Here is a 10063-nt window from a genome sequence, read left to right on the forward strand (position 1 = left end):
TACGCATCTCAGTGCTGGCAGGGGTCTCCACACAGCTGCTCCAGCACCCAGGGCTGCATCGGGGTAGGTCCATGTGACTTCTCCTTGGGGATGTCTTGCAGGAAGTCAGCCTTGTCAGCTGAAGCAGGGAACTGCTAAGGCAGCTGCACCCTCGTCCAACCATCAGAAAGCAAGAGACCCAAGAACTAGAAAGGCGAGGCTCACCAAGCCATTTATCTCTCCGTCCTTCAATTAGCCCCACATGTGCTTATTAGCCAGGTTGGCACAATAAACTTTAACTATCCAATCGTTGATGGTTAGCATGTCAAAGATAGAACAAAGAGGCAAGAACAATAGGTACAAAACATGGCCTTGCTGCTAAAAACAAAGCTAGAGTGGACATGATAGAATTTTGCAAGACCAATGACTTCTTCTTTGCAAATGTCATTTTTCAAAAACATGAACATCTGCTATGCACACGAACTTCATGGATGAAATACAAAGGAGTCTAATTGGCTTCATTTGTGGAAAGAGATGATAAAGAAACTCAATATCAACTGTAAAAACTAGGCCAGGGACAGATTGCAGGATAGCCAATCAATTCTTCATATTCAAGTTCAGGTTGAAGCAAAAGAAAATAAAAACAAATCCACAAGATCCAAAATATGATCGTAAATATGTTGTTGTTGTTGTTGTTGTTGTTGTTGCTGTTGCTGTTGTTGCTGTTGTTAGGTGCCATTGAGTCAGTTCCGACCCATAGTGACCTTATGCATAACAGAATGAAACACTGCCCAGTCTTGTGCCATCCTCACAGTTGATATTATGCCTGAGCCCACTGTTGCAGCCACTGTGTCACTCCACCTTATCATGGGCTTTCCGCTCCTTCGCTGTGCCCCCACCTTACCTAGCCTGATGTCCTTCTCCAAGGACTGGTCTGTCTAAAATATGTAAGACAAAGCCTCAGCATCCTTGCCTCCAAGGAGCGTTCTGGCCGTACTTCTTCCAGTTTGTCCTTTTAGCAGTCCATAGTACTTTCAATGTTCTTCTCCATTACCCGCCCCAATTCAAATGCATCTATTCTTCCTTGGTCTTCCTTATTTAACTCCCACTTTCACATGCATAGGAAGCAATTGACAATACCATGCTCTGGTCAGGTACACCTTAGTCCTTGAAGTAACATCCGTGCTTTTCAGTATTCTAACGAGGTCTTGTGCAGCAGATTTACCTAATTCAATTCCTCTTTTGATCTCTTGACTGCTGCTTCCATGAGCATTGATTGTGGATCCAAGCAGGAACCCAATGTAAAAAGACTACAATGTCAGTATGACAACATTATTTAAAATGCCCCAACAAAAATCAGCAGATAGAAAAAGCACAGCTTTGATTGACAATTGTTATTTCTTGATCTTGTAATGTTTTTTCTTTAAAAAAAAAAAAAACGTAAGCCCTTTTTGGCAGACACGGGTGGCAGGGAAGAGCCTGTTCTACTTTTTAAAGTGCCAGCATTATAAAATCCCTTTATTTAAAAAAAAAACAATCCTTGACAACTTCAACTTCATTTATCTTGATATTACTTTATTGGTCCAGTTGTGAGAATTTGGATTGTCTTTGCATTGAGTTGCAATCCATACTGCAGGCTGCAATCCATGATCTGCATCAGCAAGTGATTCAAATCCTCCTCACTTTCAGCAGAGATGTGTCATCTGCATATCTCAGGTTGTTAATGAGCCTTCCTCCACTCCTGATGCCACGTTCTTCCTCACACATCCCAGCTTCCCTGATGATTTGTTGAGCATACTGAATAAGTATGATGAGAGGATACAACCCTGAATCTGGGGGAAATGTCAAGAACAAATTTGATGCACTGAATACTAATGACTAAAGACATATGAGTTGTAGAATGACATCAAGAACCTTGTTCATAGGGGAGTGGGGTGGTCAAAGGTAATTAAAAGACAGGAAGGAAAGAAACATCAAAATGAATGTCAGAAGAAACTCTGAAATGTGCTCTTGAATGAAGAGACACTAGAGCAGCTCGTGGGGAAATGATGAACTAAAAGATCCGAACAGAAAATGTCAAGACAACTTAAAAATTTTTTAATGAAATGCACAAAGACTTGGAGGTAGAAAACCACATCCAGCAAGCTGTAAAAACTAAAGACAAATTTAAACTTTGAATTGTAATATTGAAGAATTCTATGGGCAACAAATTGAGTGATGCAGGTAATATACCGTATCAAAAACACTCAATCCCTTCAGGAGGTAGCATAAAATCCAGAAACAACTGTATGCAAGGAAGAAGTCCAAGTTGCACTGAAGGCATTGTTGAAAAACAATGGTCCAGGAGTGGATGGAATGCCAACTGAAATGTTTCCACAAACTGAGGCAGCATCGGAAACACTCGCTAGTCTGTGCCAAGAAATGTGGACACTAGCCGCCCGGTCAATCAACTGGAATGAAATGAAAACCCACAGAATGCAGAAATGATCAAACAATATTGCTACCATCACATGTACGTCAGATATTACTAGAGAAAATTCAAAAACTATTAACAAGAGTACATTGACAGGGAGTTGACAGAAATTCAAGACAGATTCCAAAGAGAATGTAGAATGAATGGTATTATTTCCTATGTCAGATGGATCTTGGCTGAAAGTAGAGGATACCAGAAAGATGTTTGTTTATGTTGTTTGTTTTTTTTACTATGCAAAGGCATTTAACTGTGTGGATCATAACAAACTATGGATAGCATTGTGAAGAATTCCAGAACAATGAATTGTGCTCGTGCAGAACCAGTATATAGAACAAGAGGCAGTCCTTTGCACAGAACACGAGGATATTAAATGACGTAAAATCAGCAAGGTGTGAGGAAGGGTTGTATGCTTTTACCATATTGTTCTCAGTGTGCTGAGCACATCATCTGAGAAGCTGACTGTTTGGGGAAGAATGTGGCAAATGGGCTGGAACAAGGCTCGTTAACAGCCTGTGAGAGGCAGATACACAACCTTGATTGCTGAAAAGCAAGACCACGTGAAGCACAGACCAATGAAGACCAAAGACCATCTTTGGTATGTACTACACATTCGTATAAAGAAAGCAAGTGTCCTCACAACTAGACCAAAAATAACGTCATGATAGAGCAAAGATTGGAGTTGCAAAGGATTTCATTTTACTTGGATGGCAATAAATATGTTTGAAACCAGCAGTCAAGAAATCAAATGATTTGGCAGATCTGCTGCAAAAAGACGTCTTTAAAGCGTTAAAGCAAAGTTGTTCTCAAAGGACTAAGGTCTGCGTGACCAAAGCCATGGTGTTATCAGTAGCCTCGGATACTTGTCAAAGTTGGACAATGAATAAATAAACCAAGAAGACCGTGAAGGATCCATGCCTTTGAATTAAGGAGCTGGCAAAGAATATCGGAAGTACCGTGGACTTCCAGAAAGAACAAACAAATCTGTGTGGAAAGAAACCGGAACGCTCCTTAGCATGAGGATGCCAAGACTGTGTCTTGTGCATTTCGCACGTGATTGGGTGACGAGGCCCTGGAAAAGGATTTGATGCTTGGTACAGTAGAGGGTCAGCGAAGAAGAGGAAGGGCCTCTGTCAAAGGCAGACTGACACAGTGGGCTGTGTGCAGGACCAAGCACTGCCCTTCTTCTGTGTGTGAACTGGATGAAGGTTTACGGAGAAGACCGTCAGTGTTACACTCAAAAACTCACACACATTTTGTCTGAACACATCACTGCAGCCCCCTCAATGTACCATCCGTTTTCCCAAACTGTCCTACCATTATCTCTTGGGACCAGAATCAACTTGGCAGTATCCAATAAAACAATCACAGGACCTTAGGCCATTTATTTAACCTGTGAACGTAAAAACTGAGGGGTGGTGGGAGGCACTGTGCCTGGCCTCCTCTAAGTTCAGAAGGTGGAAGGAGAATTAAAATGTGTCGCCCTTTAGATAGATGACTGCTGATTCCCAACTTAACCACATCACGGTCAGAAAACATCGTCTTTGTGCGAGCAATCTTTTCAAAGTCGTTACGACTTGCTCCATGGTCCAATTTTCGTATAGTCCTATTTTAGAGACGTGGAAGAGGAATGCCTGTGTTGGCCTTTGTTGGAATCAAGGTTCTTGATATATCTGTTAGGTAAAATCTTTGTTTGTATTTACCTTTAGTTTTTTTTAACACATTTACAACAGTTATTATAACATTTCTATCTAGTAGTTTCAATATCTGATATTTCTCAGGATGGCCTCTGCTGGCCCATCCTATTCATTTGAATGGGTTGTCTCCACCTCTTTCTCTACATATCATGTTATTTTTGTTTCTATTGAGAATGAGATGTTTCAATCATATAGTACTTCTCTTTTTTTAGAGTACTTCTATTACTCAGGTTCTCCCCCTTCCTCTGGGTTGACTAGACTTTTTTAATCTTTTCTGTTTTCTCTTATCCTTATTATTATTAATTTTTTAATTGTTGAAGGAAATAGCAGTTCTTTGGACTACTGGTTTTGAAGAAACAGAGGAAAACCACTGGGAAATTAAAATACCTCTTGCAGTCTTCGAAGACTGGTTCTACGCTGGGACTATCTTTCAGCACTCTTACATGACGTTGAGACGGCCACTCAACAAGAAAGGAGGACTGACGGCGCAGTGATTACACCCTGGGCTGCGAACCTCAAGATCAGAAGTTCGAACCCACCAGCCACTCTCCAGGAGAAAGACGTGACTATCCACTTTCATAAAGAGGTGCAGTAGCGGAAACCCACAGGGGCACGTCTACCCTGTCCTAGAGGACTACTATGAGTCAAAATTGATTCAATGGTAGGGAAGTTTGGGGACCAAGGGGAACGTTTAGGGTTCCTTCAGGTTTGTCTGGGCATGGATCTTGCCTTGTGTGTATGCCTGGGTCCCTATAAACACGCCAATTTATCTAGGAAATCTTCTCCCTAGGGCAACAACACAGGCTGCCACAAGCTCCTTGTTCACTTTGAATTGCCCCACATTCCTCTGCTCCGGTGACCTACAAGATGGATAAAACAGAAACAGGCACTTTGCTTTTGCTATTTAAGTAGTCACTCGACTGATGTGGGCAAGGAAGTACCATCTTCTATTAATAAAATACTCTTAGCTCCTTGCGGATCCAGAAGCCAAGCTCCCAGAGTGAAAATGTGGCTGCTGCGTCTACATAGATGCCTGGGGCATAGGATTAGTCCTCAGGCACTCTCAGGAAATGCAGTCTAGAAGCGGCCTTGCTTCCGTACAAGTCTTCTTCCGCCTGCCATGATCTACCAGCTACCCACAGCGTTCTCAGAGGCTCAAACACTGCCATTTTCTGCTGGGTTTCCGTTTCCGTTTTTGTCTTTTATGTCCTCTGTGAGAGGTGGGGGATTTGGCACTTCTTATTCTGCTATCTTATGTCTGCTCTCCTTTGGTTCAGTGTCCTTTACTATGTTCTTAATTATTTAAAGAAAGCATAATTCCTACTTAAGAAAAATCTGAGCTTCTCCCTACTCGTGTTCACAACGATGTATATTTTAAGTGTTTTCTAGTCACATTGGGAGAAAGACAAGGCTTTTTTTTTTTTTTTTGGCCATTTATTATGTAACATGTTGCTCAACCACAATCTTACTTTTTTCATTTGATTTGAATCTAGCATCTCCTAGGCCATTTGGCAATTGCTCACTTGGGAATACAAATCAGACTTGCCCACAGCATTGTATTTTTGTTAAAAAATACAGAAGTTTGGGCCTATTTCATACCTATCGAAACTTTACTTGCTATTCATGGTAGGTAATGTACATTGTATCTCAGGATGGTGGCATGCTACATCTCAAGATTATTTATAAAAATATGTTCACCCATTTGTATAAATCATCTGTAATACTCCCTATTTTCTTTAATACAAGTTCACTCCTTATGCTTAGGACTTTGTGTGTGTGAATTCTTGGAGTGACTTCCTTCTCCTTGGTTTATATGTCGCCTTGAGAGCATCGGAATCTATGGGACAAGTTGTATGGGTGTTTTCCTGACTCATCATTAGAACTTTCACACCTGAGAGTTACTAGTAATCCCCTAACCACGGCTATTTTAGATCCCCGTCATCTGAATGTACTTTTTGCTTAGATCCGCTGCTTGCCTGAAAGCTCAGCTATAAACTACACGGCCGTGTCTGTGCCCCAACAAAGACCAGGTCCAGGGCTTCATGGAACAAGAATCCACTGCCTCAGTAACACTTCAAAGAATAAACTGTTGGGAAAAGGCCTGGGAGCTGGCATCACTAACAGCTTTCAGACTGCGCCAGAGAACTGAGTCAGACTCTCTAGAAGGCTTTGTAGTTAAGAAGCAGAGACCTCCATGAGGTTGGTAATTCTGGAGCAAGCAATTAATTACAAAGGACTGAATTAGCTGATGAGTGAACTTTTATGGTGGTTATTTGTTTGGAATGTTCTTGACTTTGTTTTAATAACCAATGTTCTGGATACCTAGAAGGTCGTTTATCTTCCTACTTATTCTCTCTCACCCATAGAGAGTTCATCAACCCTGCTTTTGTCGGCTACATAAAACAGTTGTCAGAGATACTCTGGTTCTCCCAGACTCCCCAGAACTCCGAAACCCCAGTAAGTCTCTTTGCTTTTTATGACAGTATAGTTACTTGCATGGACTCCTTAAGAATCTGTCCGACTCCTTACCAGAGTAAAATTGGACAAAACTATTGCACACTGAAACTTTGTCTAGAGCATCATATTTTAAAGTCAGTGTCATTAACTCCCATATGAAAGGTCTATTTTAACTATCGATATTTCTTTTAAAAATAACCCTTTATTGTGATTGAATGAAAGCTTCCAAACAAACTTGCTTCCCACAATTTAGCTTCACGATGCTGCTTGCAGAGTCTACCAAGTGACAGCCGTCTCCCCCTCTTCCTTCTTATGTTTCCCTGTTCTGGGCTCCTACTTTTCCTTCCAAGGAGCCCGGGTAGAGTAGTGGGCTGTGCATTGAACTGCTAACCACAAGGCAGTGGTTTGACTTCATCCACTTCTCTTCAGGAGGAAGATGAGGATGTGTTGGAAACTCCTAAGGGCAGTTCTCCTCTGTCCTGTGTTGCTATGAGTAGGAATGAACCCGACGGCAGTGTGTTGAGTTGTGGAGTTGACTTTTCTATCAATCCCTGCCCTCTGAGGTGCTGCCCTTTTGATTTAGTATGGTTGATTGTTCTAAGGGATGTACACCTCTGTGGATGTACACCTCTGTGAAGTACAAGCTAAGGAGCCCTGGTGGAATGGTGGTTTAAGCAATGGACTGCTAACCATGAGATCAGTGGTTCAAACCCACTAGATCCTCCGAGGAAGAAAGATGAGGCTGTCTGCTCCAGGAAAGGCTTTCAATCTGGGAAACTCGAGGTGTCAAAGGGATCAGGTATAAGGCATCATCAGAACAAAAAATCTTACCATAGTGAATGATGGGGGGAGTGCAGAATGGAGACCCAAAGCCCATTAGTAGGCCACTGGAGATCCCCTTGCAGAGGGGTCTCGGGGAGGAGATGAGCCAGTCAGGATGTGATGTAACAACGATGAGAAATACAACTTTCCTCTAGTTCCTAAATGTTTCCTCCCCGCTCCCACTACCATGACTAGAATTCGACCTTGCAAGTCTGGCTAGACCAGAGGATGTACACTGGTACAGATAGGAACTGAAAATACAGGGAATCCAGGGCGGATGAGCCCTACAGGACCAGTGGTGTGAGTGGCAAAACAGGGAGGGTGGAGGGAGAGTGGGTAGGAAGGAGGGAACCGATTACAAGGGACTATATGTGACCTCCTCCCTGGGGAACGGACAACAGAAAAGTGGGAGAGGGGAGACGTCGGACAGGGCAAGATATGACAAAATACCAATTGATAAACTATCAAGGGCTCAGGAGGGAGGGGGAGCGGGGAGGGAGGGGAAAAATGAGGACCTAATGTCGGGGGTTTAAGTGGAGAGAAAATGTTTTGAGAATGAAGTACAAATGCGCTTTACACAATTGATGTGTGTATGGATTGTGATAAGAGTTGTATGAGCCCCTAATAAAATGTTTAAAAAAAAAAAAAAAAGGAATTACAAGCTATAGCTCTGCCTATTGCTTAACTGGAAATTGAGTCATAGAGTTCAAGTCCAGACGTAAAGAGTGATCAAGGGACGGAGTCTTAGGGACATAGTCTACCAACCTCCCTCAAACCAATAAGCCAGGTCTTTTTTATTATTCTGAGTTTTGTTTCACAATTTTCTCCCACCCTACCCAGAACCCTCTGTTGTGGTCCCTTTCAGAGCAGTAAGTCTGGGCACCACCTAGTTCTTATGTCCTAGGCTGGTGAAGACGGAGGTTCACATGGTCCAGTAGTCTTTTGGACTAATTACTTCCATGAATCTTTCGTTTTACTCATTCTTCTTTGCTCTGACAGGGGGAAGACCAATAACAGCATCTTTAGAAGGTTATTCACAAGCTTTTAAATTAAAAGCATTTTAAGGAACAAAATGTGGCTGTACTTATGAATCCAAAGCCTACAAAACTCTCCCAGGAAAACTTGCCTGGTGCCAGGATGACCATATCTACTGCCATCAAGCTGATTCCTACTCATAATGATCCTCTATAAGGTTTCAAAAGCTGTATACCTTTACAAGAGCCTCAGCTTTCTCCATTGGAGCAGCGGGTAGGTTCGAACTACCAGCAGTGTGGTGAGCAGTCCAAGGCTCAACCAACAGCACCTCTAGAGCTCCTTTTACATGATTGATCTTTAAAAAAAAATGAAAGAGAATAAAAATATCACTTTCTAGCAGGCCATAACACTTAAGGGGGAAAAACTGACCGAAATGCATAAGTACTCTGAGTGAAAAGTAGTGAGAGAGCTTCTTGGGTTTGGTGTCCTAGCCTCAGAGACCTTCTAAGAGTCCCACGCTGAAGCAGTGAGGGAAATAGCTCACTGATTAAGGGTAGAATTGCACAATCATTGTCATTGTTGTCAATATGTGATATACCTATAAAAAGTTGAATTGGGAAAAGTTGCATGATAAGTATATTTATGACCATTTTTTCTTTTTTTAAGTGAGGCTGTTTATTTAAAACACCTTATAGGATTTTGTTTCTTTGTTTAGAGGTTTGGGATCATGGTTACATGGGGCATCTCAATCAAGTGGCCTAATGTAGTGTTTAGTGCTTCTGTTCTACCTCCTCAGCCACTCATTCTTACTCACTGTCTTCCAGTCCAGGATGACTCAGGACGACCCTACAGGGCAGGGTAGAACTGCCCCGTGAGTTTCCAAGACAATTGTGATGCATGAGTGTAGAAAAACTCATCTTTCTCCTCCTGCACAGCTTTGGGTGGTTTGGAAGTGCTAATCATTCTGTTTACAGCCAAAAGGTGGAATCCGCTACACCACGGGCTCCGGTTCTAGGTCTTAAAATTTTGCAAGCGGCCATCCAAGGAACACTGGTCACAATTCACCTGAAACAACAGAGGAAGGGGGCGTGTCAGGAATAGGAGGAGGAGATGTGCAATGTGTAGCTAATTAATCCCCTGAACAATTTCCTCCTTTGTCATAAAACCAGAAAACTACATGACGCCTGCTGACCATTGCAGGACTTTTTTTCTTACAGGACATTTTGATCAACGATTCCAAAAGAAGAATCTGACTCAAAAGGGAGGAAGCACAGACCAGGATTTCAAATTCTTGGGGACTTTCTGTAGCCATCGAGGGTGATGAGTCCCTGAAACTGTCTCCCTGATGATAATCTTAAACCAAAATAGTCCCTGGACCCATCTTAGAATCAAATAAGAGTTTAGTTTAACTCGTGAAACAATATCTACCTTGAGCATTGAACTATTTTAAGAACCATTTGTGTGGGACCAAGTTGATGATCAAACTTAAAATTTTAGATAGGCTCTTTACTGTTGTCCAACCCCCAGGGAGGAGGTTATATGTAGATCCTTGTAATCGGCTCCCCTTTTCAGTAAAGTGGGTGAAGGGAGACGTTGAACAGTGTAAGATATGACAAAATAATAATAATTTATAAATTATCAAGGGTTCATGGGGGAGGAGAGT

This window comes from Echinops telfairi, unplaced genomic scaffold (assembly GCF_000313985.2).
Source record: "Echinops telfairi isolate 266 unplaced genomic scaffold, ASM31398v2 ScPeMD7_9;HRSCAF=40, whole genome shotgun sequence".
Taxonomy (NCBI): Eukaryota; Metazoa; Chordata; class Mammalia; order Afrosoricida; family Tenrecidae; genus Echinops; species Echinops telfairi.